This window comes from Balaenoptera acutorostrata, chromosome 7 (genome assembly GCF_949987535.1).
Source record: "Balaenoptera acutorostrata chromosome 7, mBalAcu1.1, whole genome shotgun sequence".
Taxonomy (NCBI): Eukaryota; Metazoa; Chordata; class Mammalia; order Artiodactyla; family Balaenopteridae; genus Balaenoptera; species Balaenoptera acutorostrata.
The window spans coordinates 101,855,955-101,868,876 of record NC_080070.1 but is presented as its reverse complement, the minus strand read 5'-3'; positions in this window follow the sequence as shown (position 1 = coordinate 101,868,876).

Here is a 12,922-nt window from a genome sequence, read left to right as displayed (position 1 = left end):
TCAGCGGCAGAGACCCACCCAGCTGTCACATCCCTGCAGCCAGAGCAGGCTTGGGTCCCAAGGCTGGACTTTCGTGGGCCTGAGGGACCTGGTGAGGATGTGCAGGCTAATGCAGCCCCATTGGAGATGTGCTGCCTGATCCCCACTCCAGGGGCCGAAATCTCCCGGGGCAGGGGAGCCAAGCTACAGCTAAACATGCCTGGGACACCCAAAGGATGGTAGAACCTCTGGGCGGGAAGATATTTGAAAAGTCACCTAAACTCCACATTTCCTGATGCTGTGATTCCCACCTGCAGCCTCTTTCCTTAAGGTCTCCCCACCGTGGGAAGACAATACCCTCAAAACCCGGTTTTCAACAGCTTGGATTTTGTTCCCTGGATGAAGGTTACGGGGGGGAGAACTCAGATACAAGCCCTAGGGTGTTTGCACAGGCACAGGCCATCTAATTTCCAGGCAGGGACAGGACTTTTCCAAAGGCTCTGGTTCCCCCAGGTACAGGAGTGGGGCTAAAGAAATGCTGCCGCCTTGTGGCCGCTTCCCGTAACAACAACCTGAAAACCTGTGCTCAGGGGCACTGCAAATTACATGGCCTGCAGTGCTGTAAAGAACATCTGACCTCGCTCAATGTCTTGGGGTAGGTGATCGAAAAGGACGTGAAAACAAGGTGCAATTGCAGCAAATGCATTACAACAAGTAGGATTTACTGGCACATTAAAGCACGTAAAAACCTGCTTAATAGCACCAGTGACTCGGTTGGACAAACGGGGCATTCGGGTTTTTCCGGTGTGTATTACGGCAAACACCGAAGGCCCTTTTTGGCAATCGAATATTCCGGTAATGCAAATCAACTCGACAGAGAGGTATCATGTCTCATCATACAGAATGACCATCATCACCAAGTCTAACAGCAAGAAATGCTGGAGGGGACAAGGAAAAAAAGCTAACCCTGCCTAGATGATGATGGGAAGGTAAATTGTGAACAGCCACTCTGGAGAACAGTTTGGAGTTTCTTAAACCTCTAAAATCTAGAGCTACAGAGGATCCGGAAATTCCACTGTGGAGCATATATCCTGGGAGAGCCAGTAATCAAAGGACACACTCACCCCAATATTAATGCAGCCCTGTTTTCAAGAGCATAGACTTGCAAGCAAACTAATTGTCCCAGAAAGGAACAATGGATAAAGTACTTGCGGTACATATGAACAATGGAGTATTACTCAGCCATGAAATGAAGGAAATGAGTCCATTTGCAGCACTCGGATGGACCTAGGTAGAATCATACTGGATGACAAACGTGCGAGAAAGAGAAATATCATACGATATCACTTATAGGCACAATCTAAAAATTGATACAAATGAACCAACTTCCATAACAGAAACACAGTCACAGATTTGGAAAGCAAACCTATGGCTACCAGTGGGGAAAGTCAGCGGGAGAGGCATCAACCTGGAGTTGGAAATTGGCATACATACCGTTACATACAGAAAATGATTAATGAGTAAGGACCTGATTTTAGCAGATAGAATTTGACTCAATGCACTGTAACCGACGAAAAGAATATGTAAGCTTGGTAGTAATCCGCACAAAAGTACAGAAAACTCTCTGCGTAAGAGAAGCAAGTACGAGTTCACCAGAAAGGAACACAACATTGCAAATCTGCTATATCCCGTTATGAGAATAAAAAACAAAAGGGGGGTGGGAATGGTTACTAAATTCGTTCAGCGGCAGAGACCCACCCAGCTGTCACATCCCTGCAGCCAGAGCAGGCTTGGGTCCCAAGGCTTGACTTTCGTGGGCCTGAGGGACCTGGTGAGGATGTGCAGGCTAATGCAGCCCCATTGGAGATGTGCTGCCTGATCCCCACTCCAGGTGCCGAAATCTCCCGGGGCAGGGGAGCCAAGCTACAGCTAAACATGCCTGGGACACCCAAAGGATGGTAGAACCTTTGGGTGGGAAGATATTTGAAAAGTCACCTAACCTCCACATTTCCTGATGCTGTGATTCCCACCTGCAGCCTCTTTCCTTAAGGTCTCCCCACCGTGGGAAGACAATACCCTCAAAACCCGGTTTTCAACAGCTTGGATTTTGTTCCCTGGATGAAGGTTACGGGAGGGAGAACTCAAACACAAGCCCTAGGGTGTTTGCAGAGGCACAGGCCATCTAATTTCCAAGCAGGGATAGGACTTTTCCAAAGGCTCCGGTTCCCCCAGGTACACGAATGGGGCTAAAGAAATGCTGCCTCCTTGTGGCCGCTTCCCGTAACAACAACATGAAAACCGGTGCTCAGGGGCACTGCAAATGACATGGCCTGCCGTGCTGTAAAGAACACCTGACCTCGCTCAATGTCTTGGGGTAGGTGATCGAAAAGGACGTGAAAACAAGGCGCAATTGCAGCAAATGCATTACAACAAGTAGGATTTACTGGCACATTAAAGCACGTAAAAACCTGCTTAATAGCACCAGTGACTCGGTTGGACAAACGGGGCATTCGGGTTTTTCCGGTTTGTATTACGGCAAACACCGAAGGCCCTTTTTGGCAATCGAATATTCCGGTAATGCAAATCAACTCGACAGAGAGGTATCACGTCGCATCATACAGAATGACCATCATCACCAAGTCTAAAAGCAAGAAATGCTGGAGGGGGCGAGGAAAAAAAGCTTACCCTGCCCAGATGATGATGGGAAGGTAAATTGTGAACAGCCACTCTGGAGAACAGTTTGGAGTTTCTTAAACCTCTAAAATCTAGAGCTACAGAGGATCCGGAAATTCCACTGTGGAGCATATATCCTGGGACAGCCAGTAATCAAAGGACACACGCACCCCAATATTAATGCTGCCCTGTTTTCAAGAGCATAGACTTGCAAGCAAACTAATTGTCCCAGAAAGGAACAATGGATAAAGAACTTGCGGTACATATGAAGAGTGGAATATTACTCAGCCAAGAAATGAAGGAAATGAGTCCATTTGCAGCACTCGGATGGACCTAGGTAGAATCATACTGGATGACAAACGTCCGAGAAAGAGAAATCTCATACGATATCACTTATAGGCACAATCTAAAAATTGATACAAATGAACCAACTTCCATAACAGAAACACAGTCACAGATTTGGAAAGCAAACCTATGGCTACCAGTGGGGAAAGTCAGCGGGAGAGGCATCAACCTGGAGTTGGAAATTGGCATACATACCGTTACATACAGAAAATGATTAATGAGTAAGGACCTGCTTTTAGCACATAGAATTTGACTCAATGCACTGTAACGGACGAAAAGAATATGGAAGCTTGGTAGTAATCCACACAAAAGTACAGAAAACTCTCTGCATAAGAGAAGCAAGTACGAGTTCACCAGAAAGGAACACAACATTGCAAATCTGCTATATCCCGTTATGAAAATAAAAAACAAAAGGGGGTGGGAATGGTTACTAAATTCGTTCAGCGGCAGAGACCCACCCAGCTGTCACATCCCTGCAGCCAGAGCAGGCTTGGGTCCCAAGGCTGGACTTTCGTGGGCCTGAGGGACCTGGTGAGGATGTGCAGGCTAATGCAGCCCCATTGGAGATGTGCTGCCTGATCCCCACTCCAGGGGCCGAAATCTCCCGGGGCAGGGGAGCCAAGCTACAGCTAAACATGCCTGGGACACCCAAAGGATGGTAGAACCTCTGGGCGGGAAGATATTTGAAAAGTCACCTAAACTCCACATTTCCTGATGCTGTGATTCCCACCTGCAGCCTCTTTCCTTAAGGTCTCCCCACCGTGGGAAGACAATACCCTCAAAACCCGGTTTTCAACAGCTTGGATTTTGTTCCCTGGATGAAGGTTACGGGAGGGAGAACTCAGATACAAGCCCTAGGGTGTTTGCACAGGCACAGGCCATCTAATTTCCAAGCAGGGACAGGACTTTTCCAAAGAATCCGGTTCCCCCAGGTACACGAGTGGGGTTAAAGAAATGCTGCCGCCTTGTCGCCGCTTCCCGTAACAACAACCTGAAAACCGGTGCTCAGGGGCACTGCAAATTACATGGCCTGCAGTGCTGTAAAGAACATCTGACCTCGCTCAATGTCTTGGGGTAGGTGATCGAAAAGGACGTGAAAACAAGGTGCAATTGCAGCAAATGCATTAAAACAAGTAGGATTTACTGCCATATTAAAGCACGTAAAAACCTGCTTAATAGCACCAGTGACTCGGTTGGACAAACGGGGCATTCGGGTTTTTCCGGTGTGTATTACGGCAAACACCGAAGGCCCTTTTTGGCAATCGAATATTCCGGTAATGCAAATCAACTCGACAGAGAGGTATCACGTCGCATCATACAGAATGACCATCATCACCAAGTCTAAAAGCAAGAAATGCTGGAGGGGGCGAGGAAAAAAAGCTTACCCTGCCCAGATGATGATGGGAAGGTAAATTGTGAACAGCCACTCTGGAGAACAGTTTGGAGTTCCTTAAACCTCTAAAATCTAGAGCTACAGAGGATCCGGAAATTCCACTGTGGAGCATATATCCTGGGACAGCCAGTAATCAAAGGACACACGCACCCCAATATTAATGCTGCCCTGTTTTCAAGAGCATAGACTTGCAAGCAAACTAATTGTCCCAGAAAGGAACAATGGATAAAGAACTTGCGGTACATATGAAGAGTGGAATATTACTCAGCCAAGAAATGAAGGAAATGAGTCCATTTGCAGCACTCGGATGGACCTAGGTAGAATCATACTGGATGACAAACGTCCGAGAAAGAGAAATCTCATACGATATCACTTATAGGCACAATCTAAAAATTGATACAAATGAACCAACTTCCATAACAGAAACACAGTCACAGATTTGGAAAGCAAACCTATGGCTACCAGTGGGGAAAGTCAGCGGGAGTGGCATCAACCTGGAGTTGGAAATTGGCATACATACCGTTACATACAGAAAATGATTAATGAGTAAGGACCTGCTTTTAGCACATAGAATTTGACTCAATGCACTGTAACGGACGAAAAGAATATGGAAGCTTGGTAGTAATCCACACAAAAGTACAGAAAACTCTCTGCATAAGAGAAGCAAGTACGAGTTCACCAGAAAGGAACACAACATTGCAAATCTGCTATATCCCGTTATGAAAATAAAAAACAAAAGGGGGTGGGAATGGTTACTAAATTCGTTCAGCGGCAGAGACCCACCCAGCTGTCACATCCCTGCAGCCAGAGCAGGCTTGGGTCCCAAGGCTGGACTTTCGTGGGCCTGAGGGACCTGGTGAGGATGTGCAGGCTAATGCAGCCCCATTGGAGATGTGCTGCCTGATCCCCACTCCAGGGGCCGAAATCTCCCGGGGCAGGGGAGCCAAGCTACAGCTAAACATGCCTGGGACACCCAAAGGATGGTAGAACCTCTGGGCGGGAAGATATTTGAAAAGTCACCTAAACTCCACATTTCCTGATGCTGTGATTCCCACCTGCAGCCTCTTTCCTTAAGGTCTCCCCACCGTGGGAAGACAATACCCTCAAAACCCGGTTTTCAACAGCTTGGATTTTGTTCCCTGGATGAAGGTTACGGGAGGGAGAACTCAGATACAAGCCCTAGGGTGTTTGCACAGGCACAGGCCATCTAATTTCCAAGCAGGGACAGGACTTTTCCAAAGAATCCGGTTCCCCCAGGTACACGAGTGGGGTTAAAGAAATGCTGCCGCCTTGTCGCCGCTTCCCGTAACAACAACCTGAAAACCGGTGCTCAGGGGCACTGCAAATTACATGGCCTGCAGTGCTGTAAAGAACATCTGACCTCGCTCAATGTCTTGGGGTAGGTGATCGAAAAGGACGTGAAAACAAGGTGCAATTGCAGCAAATGCATTACAACAAGTAGGATTTACTGCCATATTAAAGCACGTAAAAACCTGCTTAATAGCACCAGTGACTCGGTTGGACAAACGGGGCATTCGGGTTTTTCCGGTGTGTATTACGGCAAACACCGAAGGCCCTTTTTGGCAATCGAATATTCCGGTAATGCAAATCAACTCGACAGAGAGGTATCATGTCTCATCATACAGAATGAACATCATCACCAAGTCTAACAGCAAGAAATGCTGGAGGGGGCGAGGAAAAAAAGCTAACCCTGCCCAGATGATGATGGGAAGGTAAATTGTGAACAGCCACTCTGGAGAACAGTTTGGAGTTTCTTAAACCTCTAAAATCTAGAGCTACAGAGGATCCGGAAATTCCACTGTGGAGCATATATCCTGGGAGAGCCAGTAGTCAAAGGACACACGCACCCCAATATTTAGTGCAGCCCTCCTTTCAAGAGCATAGACTTGCAAGCAAACTAATTGTCCCAGAAAGGAACAATGGATAAAGTACTTGTGGTACATATGAACAATGGAGTATTACTCAGCCATGAAATGAAGGAAATGAGTCCATTTGCAGCACTCGGATGGACCTAGGTAGAATCATACTGGATGACAAACGTCCGAGAAAGAGAAATCTCATACGATATCACTTATAGGCACAATCTAAAAATTGATACAAATGAACCAACTTCCATAACAGAAACACAGTCACAGATTTGGAAAGCAAACGTATGGCTACCAGTGGGGAAAGTCAGCGGGAGAGGCATCAACCTGGAGTTGGAAATTGGCATACATACCGTTACATACAGAAAATGATCAATGAATAAGGACCTGCTTTTAGCACATAGAATTTGACTCAATACACTGTAACGGACGAAAAGAATATGTAAGCTTGGTAGTAATCCGCACAAAAGTACCGAAAACTCTCTGCATAAGAGAAGCAAGTACGAGTTCACCAGAAAGGAACACAACATTGCAAATCTGCTATATCCCGTTATGAAAATAAAAAACAAAAGGGGGGTGGGAATGGTTACTAAATTCGTTCAGCGGCAGAGACCCACCCAGCTGTCACATCCCTGCAGCCAGAGCAGGCTTGGGTCCCAAGGCTTGACTTTCGTGGGCCTGAGGGACCTGGTGAGGATATGCCAGCTAATGCAGCCCCATTGGAGATGTGCTGCCTGATCCCCACTCCAGGTGCCGAAAACTCCCGGGGCAGGGGAGCCAAGCTGCAGCTAAACATGCCTGGGACACCCAAAGGATGGTAGAACCTCTGGGTGGGAAGATGTTTGAAAAGTCAACTAACCTCCACATTTCCTGATGCTGTGATTTCCACCTGCAGCCTCTTTCCTTAAGGTCTCCCCACCGTGGGAAGACAATACCCTCAAAACCCGGTTTTCAACAGCTTGGATTTTGTTCCCTGGATAAAGGTTACGGGGGGGAGAACTCAGACACAAGCCCTAGGGTGTTTGCACAGGCACAGGCCATCTAATTTCCAAGCAGGGACAGCACGTTTCCAAAGGCTCAGGTTCCCCCAGGTACACGAGCGGGGCTTAAGAAATGCTGCCGCCTTGTGGCCGCGTCCCGTAACAACAACCTGAAAACCGGTGCTCAGGGGCACTGCAATTCACAAGACCTGCTGGGCTGTAAATGACACCTGCCCTCGCTCAATATCTTGGGGTAAGTGTTCGAAAAGGATGTGAAAACAAGGCAGAATTGCAGAAAACGCAATCATCAGGTACGTGTTCCTGGCACGTTAAAGCACATAAAAAGCTGCTAATAGCACCAGTGACTGGGTTGGAAAAAAGGGGCTTTGGGTTTTTCCCTGATGTATTAGGGAAAACGCCGAAGACCCTTTTTGGCCAATCTAATATCCGGTAATGCAAATCAACTCGACAAAGAGGTATCATCTCTCACCATTCAGAATGACCATCATCACCAACTCTAACAGCAAGAAATGCTGGAGGTGGCGTGGAATAAAAAGCTAACCCTGCCCAGGTGATGGTGGGAAGGTAAATTGCTAACAGCCACTCTGGAGAAGAGTTTGGAGCTTCCTAAACATCTAAAATCTAGAGCTACAGAGGATCCAGCCATTCCACTCTGGGCCGTATATCCTGGGAAAGTCAGTATCGAAGGACACATGCACTGCGATATTTAGTGCAGCCCTCTTTTCAAGAGCATAGACTTGCAAGCAAACTAATTGTCCCAGAAAGGAACAATGGATAAAGAACTTGCGGTACATATGAAGAGTGGAATATTACTCAGCCAAGAAATGAAGGAAATGAGTCCATTTGCAGCACTCGGATGGACCTAGGTAGAATCATACTGGATGACAAACGTCCGAGAAAGAGAAATCTCATACGATATCACTTATAGGCACAATCTAAAAATTGATACAAATGAACCAACTTCCATAACAGAAACACAGTCACAGATTTGGAAAGCAAACCTATGGCTACCAGTGGGGAAAGTCAGCGGGAGAGGCATCAACCTGGAGTTGGAAATTGGCATACATACCGTTACATACAGAAAATGATTAATGAGTAAGGACCTGCTTTTAGCACATAGAATTTGACTCAATGCACTGTAACGGACGAAAAGAATATGGAAGCTTGGTAGTAATCCACACAAAAGTACAGAAAACTCTCTGCATAAGAGAAGCAAGTACGAGTTCACCAGAAAGGAACACAACATTGCAAATCTGCTATATCCCGTTATGAAAATAAAAAACAAAAGGGGGTGGGAATGGTTACTAAATTCGTTCAGCGGCAGAGACCCACCCAGCTGTCACATCCCTGCAGCCAGAGCAGGCTTGGGTCCCAAGGCTGGACTTTCGTGGGCCTGAGGGACCTGGTGAGGATGTGCAGGCTAATGCAGCCCCATTGGAGATGTGCTGCCTGATCCCCACTCCAGGGGCCGAAATCTCCCGGGGCAGGGGAGCCAAGCTACAGCTAAACATGCCTGGGACACCCAAAGGATGGTAGAACCTCTGGGCGGGAAGATATTTGAAAAGTCACCTAAACTCCACATTTCCTGATGCTGTGATTCCCACCTGCAGCCTCTTTCCTTAAGGTCTCCCCACCGTGGGAAGACAATACCCTCAAAACCCGGTTTTCAACAGCTTGGATTTTGTTCCCTGGATGAAGGTTACGGGAGGGAGAACTCAGATACAAGCCCTAGGGTGTTTGCACAGGCACAGGCCATCTAATTTCCAAGCAGGGACAGGACTTTTCCAAAGAATCCGGTTCCCCCAGGTACACGAGTGGGGTTAAAGAAATGCTGCCGCCTTGCCGCCGCTTCCCGTAACAACAACCTGAAAACCGGTGCTCAGGGGCACTGCAAATTACATGGCCTGCAGTGCTGTAAAGAACATCTGACCTCGCTCAATGTCTTGGGGTAGGTGATCGAAAAGGACGTGAAAACAAGGTGCAATTGCAGCAAATGCATTACAACAAGTAGGATTTACTGCCATATTAAAGCACGTAAAAACCTGCTTAATAGCACCAGTGACTCGGTTGGACAAACGGGGCATTCGGGTTTTTCCGGTGTGTATTACGGCAAACACCGAAGGCCCTTTTTGGCAATCGAATATTCCGGTAATGCAAATCAACTCGACAGAGAGGTATCATGTCTCATCATACAGAATGACCATCATCACCAAGTCTAACAGCAAGAAATGCTGGAGGGGGCGAGGAAAAAAAGCTAACCCTGCCCAGATGATGATGGGAAGGTAAATTGTGAACAGCCACTCTGGAGAACAGTTTGGAGTTTCTTAAACCTCTAAAATCTAGAGCTACAGAGGATCCGGAAATTCCACTGTGGAGCATATATCCTGGGAGAGCCAGTAGTCAAAGGACACACGCACCCCAATATTTAGTGCAGCCCTCCTTTCAAGAGCATAGACTTGCAAGCAAACTAATTGTCCCAGAAAGGAACAATGGATAAAGTACTTGTGGTACATATGAACAATGGAGTATTACTCAGCCATGAAATGAAGGAAATGAGTCCATTTGCAGCACTCGGATGGACCTAGGTAGAATCATACTGGATGACAAACGTCCGAGAAAGAGAAATCTCATACGATATCACTTATAGGCACAATCTAAAAATTGATACAAATGAACCAACTTCCATAACAGAAACACAGTCACAGATTTGGAAAGCAAACGTATGGCTACCAGTGGGGAAAGTCAGCGGGAGAGGCATCAACCTGGAGTTGGAAATTGGCATACATACCGTTACATACAGAAAATGATCAATGAATAAGGACCTGCTTTTAGCACATAGAATTTGACTCAATACACTGTAACGGACGAAAAGAATATGTAAGCTTGGTAGTAATCCGCACAAAAGTACCGAAAACTCTCTGCATAAGAGAAGCAAGTACGAGTTCACCAGAAAGGAACACAACATTGCAAATCTGCTATATCCCGTTATGAAAATAAAAAACAAAAGGGGGGTGGGAATGGTTACTAAATTCGTTCAGCGGCAGAGACCCACCCAGCTGTCACATCCCTGCAGCCAGAGCAGGCTTGGGTCCCAAGGCTTGACTTTCGTGGGCCTGAGGGACCTGGTGAGGATATGCCAGCTAATGCAGCCCCATTGGAGATGTGCTGCCTGATCCCCACTCCAGGTGCCGAAAACTCCCGGGGCAGGGGAGCCAAGCTGCAGCTAAACATGCCTGGGACACCCAAAGGATGGTAGAACCTCTGGGTGGGAAGATGTTTGAAAAGTCAACTAACCTCCACATTTCCTGATGCTGTGATTTCCACCTGCAGCCTCTTTCCTTAAGGTCTCCCCACCGTGGGAAGACAATACCCTCAAAACCCGGTTTTCAACAGCTTGGATTTTGTTCCCTGGATAAAGGTTACGGGGGGGAGAACTCAGACACAAGCCCTAGGGTGTTTGCACAGGCACAGGCCATCTAATTTCCAAGCAGGGACAGCACGTTTCCAAAGGCTCAGGTTCCCCCAGGTACACGAGCGGGGCTTAAGAAATGCTGCCGCCTTGTGGCCGCGTCCCGTAACAACAACCTGAAAACCGGTGCTCAGGGGCACTGCAATTCACAAGACCTGCTGGGCTGTAAATGACACCTGCCCTCGCTCAATATCTTGGGGTAAGTGTTCGAAAAGGATGTGAAAACAAGGCAGAATTGCAGAAAACGCAATCATCAGGTACGTGTTCCTGGCACGTTAAAGCACATAAAAAGCTGCTAATAGCACCAGTGACTGGGTTGGAAAAAAGGGGGTTTGGGTTTTTCCCTGATGTATTAGGGAAAACGCCGAAGACCCTTTTTGGCCAATCTAATATCCGGTAATGCAAATCAACTCGACAAAGAGGTATCATCTCTCACCATTCAGAATGACCATCATCACCAACTCTAACAGCAAGAAATGCTGGAGGTGGCGTGGAATAAAAAGCTAACCCTGCCCAGGTGATGGTGGGAAGGTAAATTGCTAACAGCCACTCTGGAGAAGAGTTTGGAGCTTCCTAAACATCTAAAATCTAGAGCTACAGAGGATCCAGCCATTCCACTCTGGGCCGTATATCCTGGGAAAGTCAGTATCGAAGGACACATGCACTGCGATATTTAGTGCAGCCCTCTTTTCAAGAGCATAGACTTGCAAGCAAACTAATTGTCCCAGAAAGGAACAATGGATAAAGAACTTGCGGTACATATGAAGAGTGGAATATTACTCAGCCAAGAAATGAAGGAAATGAGTCCATTTGCAGCACTCGGATGGACCTAGGTAGAATCATACTGGATGACAAACGTCCGAGAAAGAGAAATCTCATACGATATCACTTATAGGCACAATCTAAAAATTGATACAAATGAACCAACTTCCATAACAGAAACACAGTCACAGATTTGGAAAGCAAACCTATGGCTACCAGTGGGGAAAGTCAGCGGGAGAGGCATCAACCTGGAGTTGGAAATTGGCATACATACCGTTACATACAGAAAATGATTAATGAGTAAGGACCTGCTTTTAGCACATAGAATTTGACTCAATGCACTGTAACGGACGAAAAGAATATGGAAGCTTGGTAGTAATCCACACAAAAGTACAGAAAACTCTCTGCATAAGAGAAGCAAGTACGAGTTCACCAGAAAGGAACACAACATTGCAAATCTGCTATATCCCGTTATGAAAATAAAAAACAAAAGGGGGTGGGAATGGTTACTAAATTCGTTCAGCGGCAGAGACCCACCCAGCTGTCACATCCCTGCAGCCAGAGCAGGCTTGGGTCCCAAGGCTGGACTTTCGTGGGCCTGAGGGACCTGGTGAGGATGTGCAGGCTAATGCAGCCCCATTGGAGATGTGCTGCCTGATCCCCACTCCAGGGGCCGAAATCTCCCGGGGCAGGGGAGCCAAGCTACAGCTAAACATGCCTGGGACACCCAAAGGATGGTAGAACCTCTGGGCGGGAAGATATTTGAAAAGTCACCTAAACTCCACATTTCCTGATGCTGTGATTCCCACCTGCAGCCTCTTTCCTTAAGGTCTCCCCACCGTGGGAAGACAATACCCTCAAAACCCGGTTTTCAACAGCTTGGATTTTGTTCCCTGGATGAAGGTTACGGGAGGGAGAACTCAGATACAAGCCCTAGGGTGTTTGCACAGGCACAGGCCATCTAATTTCCAAGCAGGGACAGGACTTTTCCAAAGAATCCGGTTCCCCCAGGTACACGAGTGGGGTTAAAGAAATGCTGCCGCCTTGCCGCCGCTTCCCGTAACAACAACCTGAAAACCGGTGCTCAGGGGCACTGCAAATTACATGGCCTGCAGTGCTGTAAAGAACATCTGACCTCGCTCAATGTCTTGGGGTAGGTGATCGAAAAGGACGTGAAAACAAGGTGCAATTGCAGCAAATGCATTACAACAAGTAGGATTTACTGCCATATTAAAGCACGTAAAAACCTGCTTAATAGCACCAGTGACTCGGTTGGACAAACGGGGCATTCGGGTTTTTCCGGTGTGTATTACGGCAAACACCGAAGGCCCTTTTTGGCAATCGAATATTCCGGTAATGCAAATCAACTCGACAGAGAGGTATCATGTCTCATCATACAGAATGACCATCATCA